Source organism: Schistocerca serialis, chromosome 8 (assembly GCF_023864345.2).
Source record: "Schistocerca serialis cubense isolate TAMUIC-IGC-003099 chromosome 8, iqSchSeri2.2, whole genome shotgun sequence".
Lineage (NCBI taxonomy): Eukaryota > Metazoa > Arthropoda > Insecta > Orthoptera > Acrididae > Schistocerca > Schistocerca serialis.
The window spans coordinates 482,187,844-482,209,113 of record NC_064645.1 but is presented as its reverse complement, the minus strand read 5'-3'; the positions used below and the strand labels follow the sequence as shown (position 1 = coordinate 482,209,113).

Genomic DNA, 21,270 nt, shown 5'->3' with positions numbered 1-21,270 from the left:
CGATTCGTTGAAACAAAATAATGAGAAACATCATATTCGTGGCAAAAGAATTACTGTAACTTGCGTATTATGAGAGTATGCCATTTGAAGGCAACGACACACTGAGAATCCACCAAAAATGCTTAGTTCTTGTTACAATTTGTTATAATTAAATTTCAATTAGTAATATAGCCACGATTAATACATTTAGAAAGAAACAGGATGATGGAAGTGGCCAACATATACTTCTCGCTGAATTAGCGTAGCTGGTAGTGTAACTGTTTCTGAACAGGCCGCGTAATACGGCGGTGGTTAGCGTATCGCCATATTGAATTTTTTCTAATAACATTCGCATTTTTAATAGGTTCTGATGCTTAATTATTAGTTTAATATAAGTATATACTATAATATTTCATGCTCACCCTTTTTTTTTCGAGGAGTGCGTTTATTCGATTGGCTTAATCTACAGCACAGCTTGTGCTACTTGTAAAAGAAAAAGGAGCGAAATATCTTTATACGTTTGTAATTTACGTGTTGCAAGGATTCTACTAGTGGGCAGGAACAGCGATCAAGTAAGAATGACATTGCAGTTATACTAAATTGTGGGAATAATGAAATAATGTTTATCTTACATGGAGAACTATTGCAAAAAATTGTATCGCACTGTTTGTAATGGAACTTTTATAAGCCTTTATCTTGGCGGTTCGCGCATGCCCGCCCAGACACGGGAGATTGCTGTGTTGCCAGTTGTACGCGCCAAGAGAAACAGCGCCATAGTATATAGTTCGCAAACTTACGGTAAGGGGGAGCGCGCAGTTTATGAAGTAAAGCCACCACGGCCGCATTAACCCTTTCGCTGCTACAGAGACGTGCTCCCCGCATTCAGCGACGTGCGCGATTTTGTCATCATTGCACTGCTCGCCTGTGCAGACACATGGTGTTTCGACTGCTTTGACACACTTTATCATTCAATTTCACAAAAACTATTTGGCATTCCCAACCGTAACGAAATTTTACAAGGATGCCTCGTTAGATATCAGAGACTGTCTGGAGATCTTAATCTATCCAGTTATAACAAAGGAGGAGGAGGATATTGGTGTTTAACGTCCCGTCGACAACGAGGTCATTAGAGACGGAGCACAAGCTCGGATTAGGGAAGGATGGGAAAGGAAGTCGGCCGTGCCCTTTTAAAGGAACCATCCCGGCATTTGCCTGGAGTGATCTAGGGAAATCACGGAAAACCTAAATCAGGATGGCCGGACGCGGGATTGAACCGTCGTCCTCCCGAATGCCAGTCCAGTGTGATAACCACTGCGCCACCTCGCTCGGTGTTATAGCAAAGTTGTAGCACCCAGTCAGATTATGGTTGACATTATATTGGTTCCCGAGAATAGGCTCGGTGAGTGTTACCTACTCAGAGAGAAACAAAGAACCATAATCAAGGCAGCAACATGACTGTCAAATTAATCCTGGGTCGAAAGCAGTTTTACTTTTTTTTCCCAGTACTTGTTAATAAAGACGTTAAATTAAATGAAAAGCGTTGCGGAAAGAGCTCAAAGGACAAATCAGTGCTTTTCTAAGAAAATCCGACTGGAGCGAAAGCTACATCGCTACTTAAAAACTTCTGGCAATGCAGCAGTTAACGGACAATGTTTGCTGAAGTTGTGAATCGCTGTCCTATCTGAAAAGCGCGCACAATTAGGGACGGCGAAATGTTTGAGCCACGCCGAATGCTCCGCTCTGACACAGGACGACAATTCGACTCCATCCTAGGCAAAGTTTGCTTTCTACCTGGTCTAACGTAGCATCGGCGGGAAGACCATTAACGGCGGGTTATACGGAAAAAAGAGTCGACAAGCGAGTCCTGTTTCTCGCTCCCGCCGGCCGGTGTGGCCGTGCGGTTCTAGGCGCTTCAGTCTGGAACCGCGTGACCGCTACGGTCGCAGGTTCGAATCCTGCCTCGGGCATGGATGTGTGTGATGTCCTTAGGTTAGTTAGGTTTAATTAGTTCTAAGTTCTAGGCGACTGATGAACTCAGAAGTTGGGTCGCATAGTGCTCAGAGCCATTTGAACCATTTTTTCTCGCTCCCGTCGTTCTACAATATGCTCTTGTTGCTCACCCAAAAGGTGATGTGTGTAAAGTTAGCTACTCAGACTGCGATAAGTAAAACGGTCCCCCCCCCCCCCTAAAAAAAATGCTATTAGTAATACACGAAATATTTCCGGGGCACTAATGTAATGCTCTAGCTTATGAAAAACCATAATTAATTCTATGAATGAATCAGGGAACAGATAAGCGTTTCCGACTTGTGTCACCCCCTGTATCACATGTTCACTCGCTGAAACCTGAACACTACGCAAAAAAAAAAAAGAGACAGAAACAAAGAAACAGAATGGAATACACAAAATGGTATACACTGGAAGTGCAGTCCAGCAATAAATGGACGCATACAAGAACTCTTTATTTGTTACAGCGTAGCTAATGTTTGGAGTCGTCCACAAAATAAAATATTTGGCCCAAAAATTTTATTTTTTCACATCTTCTTGACTGATGCCTTCCGCCCATAAATGACTTAATTTTGTTTCGAAGTTCAACGCAGTTATTGTGCATCACTAGATGTAGTAAACCATTGCACTAAATTTTGAAGAGTAAAAGTCCATAGCGTATACTTTCCGTATGGTCGATTTTAGTTGCCACTAGAAATTTCAAAAAATTATATTCAAACGAATAAAATTCATGAAGTCATACACGTTGACATTGTTTTTAAATAAAGAAAATATTAAGCACCGAACAAGGTTTGAACTCAGAACCCTCCGCTTAGCAGTCATACACTTTAACCATTACGCTATCGCAGCTCGTCGAATCTCTCAGAGGACTTTAAAATATCACACAAAATACCGACAAACACTGTTGGTATGACTATGAATTACTCACGTTTCGTCGAAGTACAATAGGAAATAAACAATTACCGCTGTTCTTTATTGCGAAAAATCGGTTAGTGAGAATGATACAAATACCTTTCCCTGCTATCGCCTGAATTAGGAGGCTTATTTCTTGTTTGGTTTAATTAATTAATAGAATATGAAAAAGAGTCGACAAGCGAGTCCTGTTTCTCGCTCCCGCCGGCCGGTGTGGCCGTGCGGTTCTAGGCGCTTCAGTCTGGAACCGCGTGACCGCTACGGTCGCAGGTTCGAATCCTGCCTCGGGCATGGATGTGTGTGATGTCCTTAGGTTAGTTAGGTTTAAGTAGTTCTAAGTTCTAGTGGACTGATGACCTCAGCAGTTAAGTCCCATAGTGCTCAGAGCCATTTGAACCATTTGTTAGTGCTGTTCCTTCTGATAGAACAGGCTCCAACCATTCTCCTAGATACTTGAATCTGTCGACTTTCGCAATTTAACCTTGTTCCAGCTGTAGTTCACTGGGAGTATCACTGATGTTGGTGAGGTATTTTGTCTTTTCTACTGACAATTGAAGTCCGACCTTGGCAGCCTGGAGTTTGAGCATATTTAGCTGCTTTACTGCTACATCCACTGGGCTTGCTATAAGTGCCAGATCATCTGCGAAAGCTAAACAGTCTACTACTAGTCCCTTCCGTTTGTATCCCAGGTAAATGCCGTTCGGTATATTTTTTTTTCGCCTCTCTCTGATCACCTTTTCCAGCGTACAGTTGAAAAGAAGAGGTGAAAGTCCATCTACCTGTCTTTATCTCAAAGCTTTCTGGAAGTGTTCCCATGAACTTTATCGTGATCTAGTGTTACTCAGGGTCTTTTGGGTAAGGCTGTGGGTTTTCTGGTCCAGGCACATTTCTTGCAAAATTCTCAAAAGAGTAGGTCTGTCGATTGAATCGTATGCTTTCTCGAAGTCAACCAAAGTAACTGCGTACTGTTTATTCGCTGGTTTAATTTGACTTAATACGGACTTCAAGTCAAGGATCTGTTCAGCACGAGAACGTCCTTTTCTAAAACCATCCAGATAATCTCCAAGTTTTGGGTCCAATTGAGGTTCAGCTCTGTTCAATAATGTCTTAGATAATATCTTATAGGTGACTGGTATCAATGAAATCCCTCTATAATGGTTGATGTCAGTCAAATCACTCTTCTTGGGTAAGGGGTGGATCAGAGCAGATGTCAATTCATCTGGTAACTTCTTAGTATACCAAATGTTCCGTAGGTTCTTGGTCAACTTGCTGATTGCTTTGTCTCCAGCCTGCTTCCACAGCCCTGCAACTATAGCGTCTTCTCCTGGTGCTTTGTTATTCTTCAGGGACTGAATGATGTTTTTCACTTCTTCTTCTGTTTGAGGGTGAGAGTTTGGTTGTCTGGGATTGTCTTGATAGACAAAGGAGGTTTTAGGGGACTCACAGTTGAGGAGATTATCAAAATATTTGGCCAATATGCCAATATCTTTGTCATTATAGACTATGTTTCCATCTGGTCCTCTGAAGTGTAAGTTGGGTTAGGTATAGCTTCTAAGGTTTCACTTGAAAGTTTGGTAAACGTTTCTAGTGTTATTCTTCTTGAAGTCTTCATGTAATTGAGTCAATTGGTCCTGAGTGTACTGACGTTTAACCTGCCTAATGGTTCTGGCAGTTAGCCGGCGCTGTTCTATGAACTTCTCCTAATTTGTTTCGGACTTCTGTGAGCTTCATCTTAGCCAAGCAGCTTGTCTCTCTGCGATCGTTTGGTCGCAGGTAACTGTCCACCACTCATGTTTCTTCTGTTTCCTTAGTGGTGCGATTTCTGTTGCAGCTTTTACTAATTTGTCGCTTAGTTGGACCCAGTTGTTGCATTCATGACCTAGTGTTTGCAACCTCTCTGTAGGCATATTGCAGGTTTTCAGTTTTTCCAAACAAACGTGATAGTTTGGGAGTTTGAGACTTTCTTGTATTCCTAGGTAGATTTCGGAACTTTATTTTTGAGAGGTAGTGGCGTCAGTCCAGGTTTGCCCCTCTTAACACACATTCTGGACTTCTCTACAGGACTTCCTTGAAATGGCCACATGATCTATTTGAAACTCTCCTAGGAGTTTATAGGGTGAAGTCCATATCTTCCGTTTCCTTGTTAGATGCTTAAATACCGTTGATTTCATTTCTAGGTTAAATACTTTACAGAGTCCCATAAGTCGTTCTCCATTTCTGTTAGTGTGCATGTAAGATGGGTATTCCCCCACTATATATTTATACTTCCGTTCTTTCCCTAACTGGGCGTTAAAATCACCCAATAATATGACTGTATTCCGCTCTGGGATCTTGCCGATGGTGTCCTCGAGGTCTTCCCAAAATTGGTCTGTGCCTTCTGGGTTTATCTCGTTGTCCTGGTTAATAGGTGCATGTACATTCACAATGGTGTAGATCTTATTGGAGCATCGAAATGTAAATAGGGTCACTCGACTATTAGGTGAACGGAAGTCGATAACTGAATCGCGTATTTTGTTACTGACAATGAATCCAGTTCCCATGTGAGGGACGTTCTTCATCTTCCTACGTCCCACTATGCCCTTGAAGATTCGATAACCCTGAGATTCAAAGGCATGTTCATCTGTATACCTGGTCTCTTGTAGCGCTTTGATAAGAGGCTTGTGTTACGTCAGAGTGTCTGTCAGATGCTTCAACTTGCCCATCTTGAGCAAGGAGTTAACGTTCAGCGTGGCGAAGTAGTTGCATTGTTTATGCCGTATCTTGTTTCTAGAGGTTTCAGGACGCTCCGACTCATCCTTGTAGCATATTGGTGTGGGCTCACCAGAATCCAAAGGCCCACTTACGTCGTCCGAGGCGACGGTGGATTGAGTAGCACCTGCGGTAATTGTATCCGTAAGTTTGTCCTCCATGCTTTGGTTGAAAATGTTGTTGGGTGGATTACGATTGTTACGGCCTAATCATGTTACTACCGAGGTTGTAAGCTCCGGTAGGTTTGATTTCATGATTTACTCCCTTAGGTTAGTTGCCTTCCCAGGGTATGGAGACCAACCTTCCCCTCGTGGTTCTTCCGCCTTCCATGCCGTTGAGATTGTATCAACCATCTTCATCCGCCTTGGAAGCCGTTGACCAGTTTCCACTTGTACCCTAGGCAGGGGCCCTTACAGGGTGCTATCAGCCGGGGCAAGTGAACCCCCCCCCCATTTTTTTTAACGAGGTGTTACTTCTCCCGCTCCTCCTTCCTTATTGGTTGTAAGATGAGGCCCCCGGCTTGCGACCGTCTGTCTGTCTGAACACTCTAATCTCCAAAACTACTGGATGAACTTTCATGGGGTTTTCACAGATAATGTTGGCATAGCTTGGGGCAACAAATATACTTTATTTCATCAAAAGTGGATCACAAAAAAATATCGTAATTTAAGGTTATATAAATCCGGAAATGGCTTCGCCTTTTACGTTTTCACGACTGAACTGCTGAACCAGTTTGATGGAATTTGGTATGGAGATAGCTTCAACCCTGAGGAAGAACGTGAAATACTTTAGAATACAAAATAAAAATAATATTTTTGACACTTAGAAGTGTGAAGCAGAGGATGGAACACTTTTTTTAATCAGTGAACATAAACCATCTTAAAAAGTTGCGTAATGTTCACACTGTATAATGTATAGCTACTTCAATACCACGATACTTAAGATAGGGCAGCTGCCTACGCCCGTCCGCATGCACAGATAGGCAGAAATGCTTTATGCCTGCCAAGTCGCCTTGTGCAGGGGCAGTTGGAAGGGGCGGTTGGCGGCGGTATGTATGCATCGCATCGTGTTACGCTTACCCGAACAGACATGTGCCAGCAGCTGATGTTACTGCAGGCACAATAGCTCGCTGACGTATCCATCATCATAAAAAAACTACTTTTATGAGAGCGTAACCGGTGGTAACTTCTAGTAGTAATAATAATAATAACAATAATAATAATAAGAGAGTAATATAGAAGATTGGATTAGAAAAAAAACTGAAACAGAAATATCAGAACACTCTCAGTTAGGACAATTACAGAACAGAATGTTGCACTAAGGACTGAATGCACAATCTGTTTGATTTCTGTCAGCGATACGATATTAGGCCTTTGCGACGAGGAACTACTGAAAATCTATCCTGAAGAAGGATGAAATACACGGTAGCTGCAGTAACTGTTGGAAACCAGGAGATCATTTCACACATCGCATCTATATGTAAAACCCTGGCACCAACAGAAAATTTGGGAACGTATGGTGACGTCGCCAAAACAGTCCATTGAAAATTAGGACAAGAAGATAGATTAAGGGGCGACTTCTCGCCGTACAATACATATGATCCTCTCACTGTTGGAGAAAATGAAAAATTCAAATGTTACTGCAACCGCAGCATAACGACTCATACAACAATCCGTCCTAATCCAATTGACACCAATAAAGACCAATAAAGCTGAGCAAGTCACCTCCAGATCTCTATAGATGTTGAGAACCCCAGAAACTATGAAACCGATCGAGAAAACAAACTGTTTGAAGGACTAGTTTGGTAGATCAACCCAACGTTTCTCAAATACCTTACGGAAGTCGTCAGGTCTTTCACTATTTATGCCTTACTGAAACATAGCATAATAGTGTAGACTGTGCAGAATCAATGGTTGGACTAGTTTATTTCCCTTGGGTGGAAAGATTTTTTTAAAATCCAGAATGTTTACAGGCATGTTCCTAATACTTCATGAACGGTTTGAAATCCTGGTTGAAGTGTGAATGTACTGGTTGTAGACACGTGACTGACGACATATGGATGTTTGGGTGTGGCCGTCAGTAGTGCTCGGATAGCCAAATGGTAAGGCGATCGCTGGCGATAAGAGGAAGATCCGGTTTCGAGTCCCAGTCCGATACAAATTTACATTGTTGTCACTACAGTATGCTGCTGATGGTTGCCCGTATTCGCAACAGCGAATACATTTCATGTACAACTTTGTTTCAAATAACAGCAGCATACCTATGCACAGTTGTCCGAATTTGATGAGAATCAAAAGGATACTACACAGTGCTGGCGGGCCTTCGAATTCGACTCATTCCTTGTTCTGTTGTGAAGTGTCACTTCCGATGTAGCAGACACCGAATGTTCAACAGAAACGAAAATAACATTGGGCGTGCAATAAGTAAGCTTAGGAGGATCTCTAATGTTCTCCGTACACATAAGTGATTAATCAGGCTGACTGGCAGCACTGCAACATTGATCGCTGAAGATGTCGTTGTTCAAAGGAAAGTAGGAGGGCGTGCTGAAATCTAATGCCGTCGAATTTTTTTTTAGGTGAAAATTCTTGAAGCTTTTTAAACAAACACATATTGTTAACATTCTACATTTGTATTCTAAACGTTCACATATTTATTTCACACCATGGTGACAAACACGTTTATCCCGAAACCAGTTTGTTGACACCGTCACTACAGAAAGTTCGACTTTGTTGACGCAGCCAACCTCGGCCTGCAACGCTTCATCACTATGAAAGTGAAGTCCTGGAAGGTGTTCTTTAAGTTCTGGATGGGACCAAGTCGGGACTGTATGGACGATGGTCGATGACATTGAACCCTACGCGGCGGAGTGTTGTCGATGTCGCAGCGCTCGTATCTGATCTGTCTCTGTCGTGCCTCAGCACAGGGTGTTCCACATGTGGACGAACTCTTCAAATTTGAAACTCGATTACATCACGCTGTTCCTCACGCACCGTCATAGTTACGTTACACACCGCCATGCTACACACTACAATTCGGAGATATCTAGTGACAGAGGGCTGTAAATATGCAGACATGAAGAGTAGAGACGTAAATTTTTAAAGCTAAATAACAAGTACACTTTTTTCCATTGATTTTTGTTTAATTCAGACTAGTTTTCATCTTATTGGGTCGTCTTCAGGAAACAAGTCACTAGCGCCTGAAACGGACACTAGTTCTCAAGGTAACAAAACTTTATAGGCAAAGATACAATCCTCTTGCATAGAGATTTGTGCATCAAACTTGTTTCTTGAAGCTTAAATTACACTTTACGCAATGGACGATGTTAAGGACAATAAATAATTAAACTACACAATATTACAGCTTAAATGGTTACAACGCTAAAGTTTGTGAGGTTTTGACATTAGATGACAAATTGTTAAAATGAGCACTCCTCATTTATGTTGTGCAACAAACATGTTCTATAACACTGTAAATTAAAAATTAGGCAATGAACAGTATTGTACACATTAATTAGAATACACTATCTTACAGTATTATAGGTTACATGATTATGATGTCATAGTTTGTGAGGTCGTGACACTAGTTGAAAACTGCCTAACTGAGAACTAGTAACTTATGTTCTTCAACAAACTTGTTTCACACAGAATGCAGTTTATGCAATGCACACTTGAGGAAAAAAACGTTTTACTGAAAATCTCCAGCTGGTTCTAAACGATCAATTACAGGTGAGCACATCCACACTTTTTAAGCTTCACATGATGGAATCGACCAGCCACTTACCCACAAACCACCGCAATGACGCATAATACTACACAAAATTAACGCACAACAGAATTTCCTATACCTTACCTTCCTTACCCCACAAACTTCAACAGTGTAACCTATAATACTGTAATAACGTGCTTTTAACCATGTACTGTGTTTAATAATGCCCACTGCATAAAATGTAATTTACAATGTAAAACAGGTTTTTTGAACAACATAAGTTACTAGTGCTCAGACAGTTTTCAACAAATGTCACTACCTCACTAACTATAGCATCTTAACTGTATCACCTCTAACACTGTAAGTTTGCGTACTTTAATTAATGTGTATACTGTCCATTGCCTAAAGTTTAACTTACAACGTTAAAAAACATGTTTGTTGCACAACATAAATGAAGAGTGCTCAGTTTAACAGTTTCTCAGGCAATGTAAGGCTCCACAAATTTTGGCATTATACCCATTTCACCTGTATTATTGTGAAGGTTAATTACTTATTGTGCTTAACATTTTCCATCGTGTAAAGTGTAATTTCAACGTTAAGAAACAAATTTCATGCACAAAATTCCATGCAAGTGCACTATATCTCTGCTTACAATGGGTTGGGGTTGTTTTGGGGAAGGAGACCAGAAAGCGAGGTCATCTGTCTCATCGGATTAGGGAAGGAATCACCCCGGCATTTGCCTGGAGCGATTTAGGGAAATCACGAAAAACCTAAATCAGGATGGCCGGACGCGGGATTGAACCGTCGTCCTCCCAAATGCGAGTCCAGTGTCTAACCACTGCGCCACCTCGCTCGGTCTCTGCTTACAATGTTCGATTACCTTAAGAACGTGAGTCCCTTTCAGACGTTAGTCAGTTGTTATCTGAAGATATGGCGCAATACGCCGAAAACTAGTTGAAATGAACAAAAATCAGTATAACAAATCTTGTTATTCAACATTAAATGTGGAATTGCTCTATCAAGAAATGAGAAAAGAATCCATAAATAAGATTTAAAATGTTAATAACGTTTGTTTTATTTAAGAAGCTTTAAGAGTTTTCACAGAAAAAGATTCGGAGGCTTTACTTTTCAGTACGCCCTTGTACCGGCGCTGGAAGGCTGTAAGGAAATGCAGGGATATTTGGACAAATTTTCAACTTTGTGCAATGTATGGCAGCTCTGGTTAAATGTTAACAAAAAATGGTTCAAATGGCTCTAAGCACTATGGGACTTAACATCTGAGGTCATCAGTCCCCTAGACTTAGAACTACGTAAACCTAACTAACCTAAGGACATCACACACATCCATGCCCCAGGCAGGATTCGAACCTGCGACTGTAGCGTGGTTCCAGACTGAAGCGCCTAGAACCGCTCGGCCACTACGGCCGGCTCAATGTTAAGACATTCACGATAATGTCCACAATGCACAGAGAGAACCCTATTGTATCCCACGACAAGACTGTAGCTCAACATGTCTATAATTTGGACAGCGAGTTGGCGACCGGTGTGGTGGTGGTGGTGGTGGTGGTGGTGTGTGTGTGTGTGTGTGTCACCCGCCCGCCCGCTGAGATGATCTGTCGAATGAAACTAGTCTTTGCGCCAGCGACAGCTGTTTATCGCCCCACTCTCCTGTTTTGAATGATTTCGCTTATTATGACGCAACCGAGTGACAAGTCTCCCAGCGCTACGACAGTTATACGAATCTTTTTAATCAGTCCCCAGGTTTCAGTGATCTGATCTACATACTTTATCAGCCATTCTCGTTATACACTGTGATTTTTTCCACCGTGTACAAACTCTAGGGACTAATCGATCAGAGGATACAGAACAAAAAAGTATAATGAACTAATGTCCGAAAACGCGTGGTTTCCTCGTTGCAGACCACTGCGGTTTAATATGCGCTGTACCACGCAGCCACAGTTACAATGTGTGCGCTGAAAATGGATTCCATGCGTCAGCGCATGGGTGTACGCGCCGTAGCATGTTCTGTCTCACACGTTCACATCGGCCAGGCTGCATAAGAACATGGGCGCTGCATACACGATACTTTTGAGATAGCCCTATAACCAGAAATCGGACAGGTTGAGATCCGGTGAACGAGCAGGCCATGCAACTACACGCCCTCGTCCCATCCATCGACCAGGGAAGATACGATTGAGATGCGTCCCGGCGTTAACGGCTAAGTGGGCTGAAGCACCATCACGTAGCAGCCACAAACGATCGAGTCATTAATGTCTCTTCTTCCAGCAGGGGAGGCAAAGGCACCCGCAAGAAACGCCGATAGTTCCGGCCTGTCAGGCGACTTGGAAGGAAGGCTGATCCCACAATATGGTCGCCAGTTATCCTGAACCACACATTCCGCCTGCACCGATGTTGATGATTCGCTGTCACAATACCATTGGGGTTCTCGTTACTATCCTGCTAATTACTATTAGAAATTCGAGGATACCATGCCGGTAACGATGGCCTCATTTGTGAACAGCACCCCTCGTGAAGAAACCGGTGAAAAAACTGCGGTAGATGTGCAAAGTCTACCTCTAATAAGCCCTCCACAAGCTGTAGGTCATAAGGGTAGTAACAATTGTCATGGAAAATGTTTCACACGGTCGTCTGGCTTATCCTGTACTGGCGGGCCAACTCTCTGGTATTGACACGGAGGTCGCCTTCCACAGTGTTAATCACATTTTCCTCTAAGTCTGTTGTCCGAACACTTCGGATACGTCCTTCATAATTTCCTGCTGCCTGAAACGACACTGTCACAGACAAACGGCGAAACACTGTTGCAAGCACTGAACGCTGTCGCTGTTGTCGACGCGGATAAGCGTCCTGATACAACCTCGCTGCCCGTCGCCCGTTTACCTTTCCGCATGTGAACACCATGTCGGCAAGCTCTCGATTCGAACACGGAACCATTGTGTACAACGCTGTATCACATTCACTGCAAGGTGAGTCAGCAAGAGAAGTGAAGCGGACACAACATTAGCAATTATTATGACAGGAGAGGACGTATGACGGACAGTACCACTTTCTAGGACGAAACCACGCAAGCTGTAACTCTGGCTGCATGATAGAGCGCGTATTAGACCGCAGTCTCTGTAACAAATTATGACTGAATAAATGGTCCCTAGTAAGAAAACCATGGCTTTCGAGACGTAAGTTCATTAGATCCTTCTTTTCCATATCCTCTCATCGATCAATGCCCAGAAAAAACCAATCTCTGGAAAAAAAATCACCCTGTATATTAATCATGACTATGCCTGCCAATTTTTTAATACAAATAACGTATCTTATCTCAAGAGGAGGTGAATAAAATTTCTAAAACTGAAGTATTTTCATAATTTATGTATTTATTTACTTAACCGGGAATTATTCGTATTTCTCGCTTTACATATGAACTTTGGTTGGATTTAAAAGGTTAATAACTGGTGCTATATTTAATTATTCTTTTATTTAAATTTACTGAAGCTCTTTCTCTCTTCCCCTTCGCTTGCAACCGTCACCGAGACTTGTATACTGATATGACGTGAAAAGAAAGCATATGAGATACAATTTTTAACCCTTAACTCACGAGGTGTAGTCTCTCAGACCACGCGAAAATTTTCGAACTCGCTCTCCAAGGCCAGTTGTGGTGGAATGCCTCAATACTCCCCCTACCCTCCTTAAATTGCCAAGTCTACGAAGTTTTGCTGTCGATTGCGTTATCGCCTTCTGTGTTTATTGTTGACATGTGTTACTGTTAGGTGCTGGAGTCTCCTGGAGCGCGCCTGTTTTCTTCAGTACGGTACCATATTGCTCAAAATGTGTTGGCACGAATGTGTCATTTGTAAATTTCCGGAGTTTGATGAAACTGTCAGTCGATCTATGGAGGAAGGTATCAGTGATACATATCAAGAAATAAACGAAAAAGACGAGGATTTTACATAAGCCAGTGATCACAGTTCTACTATCGAAGAGGAGTATCATTCAGATGAAGAACTTCAGGAAAGTTGTGATGGGGATCTTTCTGTTTTTCAAATGTCTGTTAAAATCTACTGTGTTCTGAGTGGTGATAAAAACGTTGTTCCCAACAATGAATGTCAATTTGACAGACTTTCTTTTTGTACTTGCTACAGATATTGCATAATTTTTCAGAACTAAAAATTCAGTACTCTAACAGTGTATTTATGTGTACTATTTAAAAGAACCACATAAAATCATGTGCTTTTGTGTGATAAATAGTAAAATGCTGTAGGCTTTCTTTGGTAAAATGAAATAAACTAGAAGCACATAATTTTGTGTTATAAATAGTAAAATGCTGCAATCTTTGTTTAGTACAATAAAATACACTAGAAGCATTCAAACAACACTTAACAACCGTAAAAAGAAATGTTACAAAACATACATTAAAAATTTCAAATGATGGTTCAAATGGCTCTGAGCACTATGCGACTTAACTTCTGAGGTCATCAGTCGCCTAGAACTTAGAACTAATTAAACCTAACTAACCTAAGGACATCACACACATCCATGCCCGAGGCAGGATTCGAACCTGCGACCGTAGCGAATTTCTAATGAGTTTTGCCTTATATCTCAGTTTAAACTTAGGGGTCTCAGGGACCCCACTTCGTGATACACGTTACAAAAAAGTCACCTCGCGAGTTAAGGGTTAAATTCTATGGTGACTTAATTCTTTGGTGACTTAATCACTTGCTTTTCAAGTGTGTACGATCGCTTGTCGGAAGACTTTTTTCCGATAAACGTTAATAACCATTCTCTAATTTTCCCGAATTTATTTAATTCATGCAGCTTTGTAATATGAATCATCCTTGCAGTGAATTTATCGTAAGGACCGCTCTTTATCCAATCTCACATTCTTTTCAATTCCCACGCCACTAAGCTTTTCGGCGTTCTGATCCAGACACAGAGTTCGACTATTAAGAAAACGCCTGTTCATTGACATAGACGAAACACTGAAATGAAAGCTACTTATTGTAACTCAATAAAAAGAAAACAACATTGACAGCAGGCGACAACGCAGTGCAGTCTACAATAATGATTTAACAACGCCAAAACGGTCGCATATTTCCGCTCCGAACTGAATGCGCCGGACTGCGTCAAGTACGTTCATTTGCTTCCACTCAAAACAGTGAACGAATAATTCGACCAACACGTAGGACTACAACCGAATGCGACGACTGTTTACCCACAACCGACTGTTTTCGCTCGGCTGTTCGCACCAGCAGTGGGCAGGAGACGTGCGCGGCCGGCGGCAGCCCATCTCCGACGGGGGCTTCTTCATTTCCATCCAGTCGACAACGCCACAAAACCGTTCCGAGTGCAATACACCGTGTTCCGAGAACGCAGCAAAGAACCGTTTTCTTCCCCTCGCCAAGTTCCACGAAATCGCGCAACTGAAAGCTACATCGCCACGGCACCAGTCACAATAAATACTACAAAGAAATCAGATGTCTCACTGACGGGCTGTATCGCGAGCATGAAACTAACCTCAGAATGGGAGAAAGCAAAATGCGGGTCGGAACAAGGATCAACAGCCAGTGCTTTCTCGTTCTTAACCTAATTAACCCATCAGCACCGGATTCTCTCTTCTTCTTAATCTGCATAAACGAACCCCTCATTGAAACTTTCTGGCAGATTAAAACTGTGTGCCCGACCGAGACTCGAACTCGGGACCTTTGCCTTTCGCGGGCAAGTGCTCTACCAATTTTCGAACTGGCTCTCCAAGGCCATTGGTAGAGCACTTGCCCGCGAAAGGCAAAGGTCCCGAGTTCGAGTCTCGGTCGGGCACACAGTTTTAATCTGCCAGGAAGTTTCATATCAGCGCACACTCCGCTGCAGAGTGAAAATCTCATTCTGAACCCCTCATTACCTACTAGAGCGGTTCGAAAACTGTATATTTCCTGGTGACACAACCATTTCCAAACTCAGTTTTACCAGACACAACACAGATGACAGCTGAATAGGACTACAGGTGGTTAACAGCTAACATTTTAATTCTTCATCTCGTAAATCATTATGCCTTAATGTCAAACACACATAAATGGCCTGTTGGCAGCAGATGCAGGCCTTAATGGCCATACACTAAATCAAACACACCCAGTGAAATTGCTTGGGGTCCAGTTGGCTAACGACTTAAAATAGAGTGATCATACAAGCTAATCGAGAAGTTCATTTCAGCATATATATATATATATATATATATATATATATATATATCACTCACTGCTTAGGCACAGAGACAAGAATGTTGTCTTCCTTGTCCTATGGAATTTATCAACTGGTGTAGAGTACCTAAACAAAGTGAAGTGTTTATTTAGCAAAAGAGCCACTTGTATTCAACAAGCCTCCCTCTAATACACACCAAGACACTGGGAATACCGACAAGTTCGAAAGAAAATTAAAAACATATTTCTTAATCATTATTTCTGCAAAAAAACCTAGATATCTATATCGAATGACTGAAACGTTCTGTTAGCCGAATTACGACCAATAGTTGTCCATGTAAAGCTCTATGGCAAGTAGTAATGTACTGCAAACAGAGCTCTGTATTTACAGGAGGTAGTACACATTTTCTTTGGAAAATACTGATGCAGTCAAGAAAATACCAAACTACCAATAGAAAACAAAAAAAGCAGCTATAGTATAACTGAGGAGGGGTTGTTTGGGGAAGGAGACCAGACAGCGAGGTCATCGGTCTCATCGGATTATGGAAGAAGGGGGAAGGAAGTCGGCCGTGCCCTTTCAAAGGAACCATCCCGGCATTTGCCTGGAGCGACTTAGGGAAATCACGGAAAACCTAAATCGGGATGGCCGGACGCGGGATTGAACCGTCGTCCTCCCGAATGCGTGTCCAGTGAGCTAGCCACTGCGCCACCTCGCTCGGCCTAACTGAGGAGGCACCAGCTTTCTTGCAAATTTACTCGATTAAATTTAGTTCACATAAGCAAAAACAGCATTAAGTAGTATAGTGAATAGTTACTACTGTTAATACATGAATCATTGTCGAAATAGGCAGTGTAATAACTGCGTTCCAACGTCGTCTATCTCACATAATAATGATGAGAACAAAGTAAGAAAAAATGAGAGCTGTACAAAGGCATATAAAAAGTTTTTTTTTTCATTCACTCACTGCTTCAATGTAATACGATAAAAAACTATATGCTTGTAAATTTAGATACGTCGACTCTCCACTTGTGCGTGTGTTTCATTGAACTTTGTTTTACTAATTCCAAGTTTGCACCTGACGATGGCAGTAGGCGAAACGTCAATAATGTAATTAATGGGCGCAAAAGAGTTTAAGCAATTTAAACGGTATTATTCCCAAAAGTTCACAATGATTGCGGACAAATGTTACAATGCGTTTCTTTTATTAATAAAAGGATACATAACATGTGATGGGCATATCGTTTAACCAAACGCGTTTACAATAAAAAGTGTGTGTCTAAAAATGCAAAAATAAGGCATTACAATATAGCAGTGAAACCAGAATATCTATATGTAAGCGTTGTCTAGCATTAAACTACAATTTAGGTAAACTAGAAATATTATAAATGCCAATACTGGAGCCAACGAAAACTGTGGTACATTGGAAATTATGGAGTATTGTAACGATAAAGTTTATCGAAACATAGAAAACATCTCAGAAGTAATGGCAATCACAACACTGGTATTTTCTGGACAACCACACCGAATACAAGACAGGAGACTGACCAAAAAGATCTTTAAATATTTGCGGATTAAAGAGTGAACACGTTAAATTTCAAAAGGATTGAAAAAAAAAATAAAGTAAAAGGTGAAGGAACAACTGAGAGAGAAGTGTTTACGGAAAATATACTGAATATGAAAGGATTCTGAAGAAGGATTGTTAAAAACAAAAGTTCGTCTGAAGAAAAAACAGATAAAAAGAGTACTGAAAGAAAATAGAGCAACGAATAAGGAACTGAAAGTGTCAAGTGGTCCTTTGTTAGTCCATAAAGGGTAAACAATTTTTAGTGGATTTCAAATAATGGCTGTATTATTCCCTGTGTAATCTGCTTAGCACCCTCCTCTCCTCCCCACCCCACCCCGCCCACACACACACACACACACACACACACACACACCAAAACATAGGAGCCACATTAACCAATATGAAAGTCAGTAATATATGTCAAGCAAACTTAGTTGTAAGTGCTAATTAAATTTATAAACAAACTTATATAACCATTGTTTCAAGTACACGACTAATCTTTTACTACGATAATGTTAGAATCTGAAGACTCCTATGATCAAGGAAAATTTAATTATAATATTTTGCTAATTATTACAAGTATTTGAAATCCGTCTTTGCAATTACTGTAATTTATCTTATCGTAAGGGTTTTTTTTCTATTCACTTAAAATATAGTCGTTGGTAACAGTTTTGTCTGATCTGCGGCTTACCTCTGGAAGTTGCGTCCCTTGCATGCTACCCGGTTATTCCTGCGTTCGGTACTGATTGTTTTGGCCTAATTTCACTTTTGTTTGCAGCACTACACTTTCTTAACGTAAAACACGACAAAATATTGCACCACTAAGGATTATTTGCCTTGTTTTACTGGAGGTCAATAAGAAAAGAAAACAACCCAAAGAAACCAAATTGGTGCAATTTTTTGTCGTGTTTTATGTTGTGTAGTGCTGCAAGTCAAAGGGGAATTGGGCCAAAAGCATCAGCGTTATGCGTAGGAATGCTTGGAAAATGTATAAGAAGACGACAGTCTCAGATGTAAGGGGAAATTACAGAAAAGTGGTACCACTGACCACGCTTTAAATAGATAAAACTAAACGCTTATGGCAAAACCAATACGTAATTTTTTTGAAACTGGAGGTGAATTTTCAATACATTTAATAATTGTAAAACGACTACGGACACCATGGCCACACAAATGGAGAATTCATGGCAAATACTCCACCAAGTAGGTTGAAGACGTCAAGGTCATGCATCCTCGAGCATTTTTTGCCACTAAGTTGCAAGAACACGTAGGTGTGCAAGCAGCCCCACGTCTTGTCCTGGGCACACCAGGAGAGTCTTCTTTCCCGACAGAAAGTTTGAGGTGGCGTGGCGCTAAAGACACTTAACTCATCATTTGGAGGAACCGACCACGTATCCCAGTCCAGGCGTACAGATTTTCCCGTCCACAAATCACGTAAATTACAAGGAGGGATGGTTCATTTGAAAAAGACGCTGTCGAGTTCTATCTCCTATTCTTGTTCATTCCTAGCATGTACCTTGTCTCAAACGACCACGATGTCTACGGGATGTCAAACCCCAAATTGCTTTTCCCTTTGTCAAGCCAACACGTTTCTGAGACAACTAAACAGTTGAAATGTTCCGTTTTGGTTGCGCACAAACTGTCCGATGATTGTCCCCGAGTGCAATACACTTGTTACCACAAAATCGTGACGTACATCTCCAATGATATAAATAAATGAAGTAATATTAAATCGTCCTTTAGTTCCGAAAATGTATCACAGCTCGTTACCGGATTTGAAAAAATTCATTAGTACAATTTTGGAGCAGTGATTTGTTTTAAAAAAAAAATAATATATGCACACTGTTATTAGTACTCCTGCGTAGAAATTCACAGTACAACCCCCTTAAAACCGACAGGTAAGCAATAATATAACACTGTAAAATATAAAAAGTCCCAGAATACAGGAATGTTGACTTCTTATAGAATTTTCAAAAATTCTAGTGAGGAAAACTGAAAAACTCTCGATCAACATTTTAAACGGATATCAAGACGAGTTTATAAATGGTAGAGCCAGCTCAGAACAAATAATCACCTTGAAATTTGTAATCCGACTCAAACTACTGAACTCTGAAGACATAGCTGTAACATTTGCGCTTTCCAAGAACGCATCTGACTCGGCTGATAGGGAAGGGTAGACAAAAGTAATCCGAGATTTTGGTGTTAAAACTAAACGGCAAATGTAAGCCGTGAAACGATTACGGTCGCAGCCCAGAAACTAAAATTCATGGGTGAAACTTCTAAGCCCATTAAAATAAATACAGGTGAAAGACAAGGTGATGGCTTAGCTCCAGTCCTCTTCACCAGTGTATTAGAAGTAGTAAGATTTTGGATTGAATAATTAATATAAATACCACCAATAAAAATGGGAAAAAAGAGTGTTTTAGAGTAAACTACCTGGCTTTTGCAGACTGTTTTACTGTGCTATCCGAAAATCTAACTTATGCAGAAATACAAATCAATCTTTCCGAAGAGTGGGTGCAAAGAAAACCAAATTTATCACTAACATAAAAAACAACAAAGAACTGGTCAAATGGAAAAGATCAGGCTGTTGAAGTATCTAGTAGAAACAATTACAAGAAGTGGATTAGAAAAATTTCCGATAGATGAAAGGATACATAAACCAGCAAGGGAGGGCATACGTAATAAAAAAAAGATATCAGGAAATATAAAGTAATGCATCATAAGAGAATAGTGAAAACACACTGGTTCTACTCAAGTGAATGTCTAAAACTGAATTATAAATGAGACAAACGAGCAACTGTGGAGAGAAGAATCGTGAGGAAAATTTTGGCTCCAATATGTAGCACAGAAGGCTGCTAATTAAGCAGCGATGAATCAAGCCAAAGAGTAGAAAAAAATAACATAAATCTGGGCATCTGTTGAGGACTGGCTCTTTACCCGCGACTTTCCTCGCGCACGCAAGCTGTACGTAAGTAATTAACTAACTACGTCCAAACAGGCGTCCGAAGGTCCATCGGTACCGACCGACCGCCGTGTACCCTTAGGCAACAGGCGTTACTGGATGAGGATATGGAGGCGCATTGGTCAGCACGCCGTTCTCCCGGCCGTTGCCAGTTTTCGTGATATCCCAGGAACGTCTGGAGCAATTTCAACCAAATTTAGCATATACAAAACTCACCCTTTTCATAAAAATGCTGTGGGAGTAAGATACTCCTTTTACCCCTAGGGGTGGTGTGGGGATGAGAAGAGGTTACATGTAAAAATGTTCGAAAACGATTTGCTGGTATAGCTTTCCTTTTTCACCCCCAGCCCCACCTCTGTGTAAGGTAGGTGGATTTTGCACAACAAATCACCAAACTTTCATCGTAATCAGATGAAAGGTATACGAACGCACAAAAGACGGAGAACAAACTATTCGTTTTTATGTACTGGACGAATGATAATAGGCTGAAAAAGGAGAATTTCACGTGTCTCTGAGAAGAAGAAAATTAACAACACTATGGATCCGAGAAAATAACGCGGATTTAGAAATACACAACACGAAAAGAAGAAGGAGAAGAAGAAGAAGAAGCCGAGATTTTTCAGAAGGAAAATGTTAAATTTAGACGTATTCCGAGGCATAAGCAGTAAGAGAACTGGTGTGAAGTGGTATGGAGAGGAAAAGAGAAATTTGACGGAAATGTAAAAGAATGTTGGAGGAAAAGAAAAGAGAAAATGGGGAGGCACGAAAAATTTTTCACGCAGCAGCGGAGTGCGCGCTGCTTCGAAACTTCGTAGCAAATTAAAACTGTGTGCCGTATGGAGAATCGAACGCGGAGCGTTCGCTTTTCGCCGGCAGCGCTTGCTAAAGTGCATAGCTCAGCCGCTAGGGCACTGCCCGTAAAAGACAGTCCTGGTTTATCACACACTTTTTTTTTAATTTGCCACGAATTTTCAAATGAGGAGCAGCTCAAATGGTCATGTGGTCGCTATTGGCCTAACTGGAAGGAAAAAAGTTATCAGTCGAAAAAAAAAAGAGTAATGCCACTTCATCATGACGGAAGCGCCTCGAGGCCATTACATCGCTCGCCGGGTCCATGGCGGTCAGGTTGGCAGTGCAGATCGCTCGCCGCATCTTAGGCAAGATGGCTTCGCCGGTCGTTGAGGTACCG

The 21,270-nt window shown here is 41.3% G+C and overlaps 1 protein-coding gene across 1 annotated transcript in view; it reads right to left on the bottom strand.

The window, feature by feature from the left end:
- The window catches only part of LOC126416444 (RNA-binding protein 42-like), a 351,434-nt gene that overhangs the window by 125,923 nt on the left and 204,241 nt on the right, over window positions 1–21,270 (bottom strand). The gene's annotated exons all lie outside the window — the stretch shown is intronic.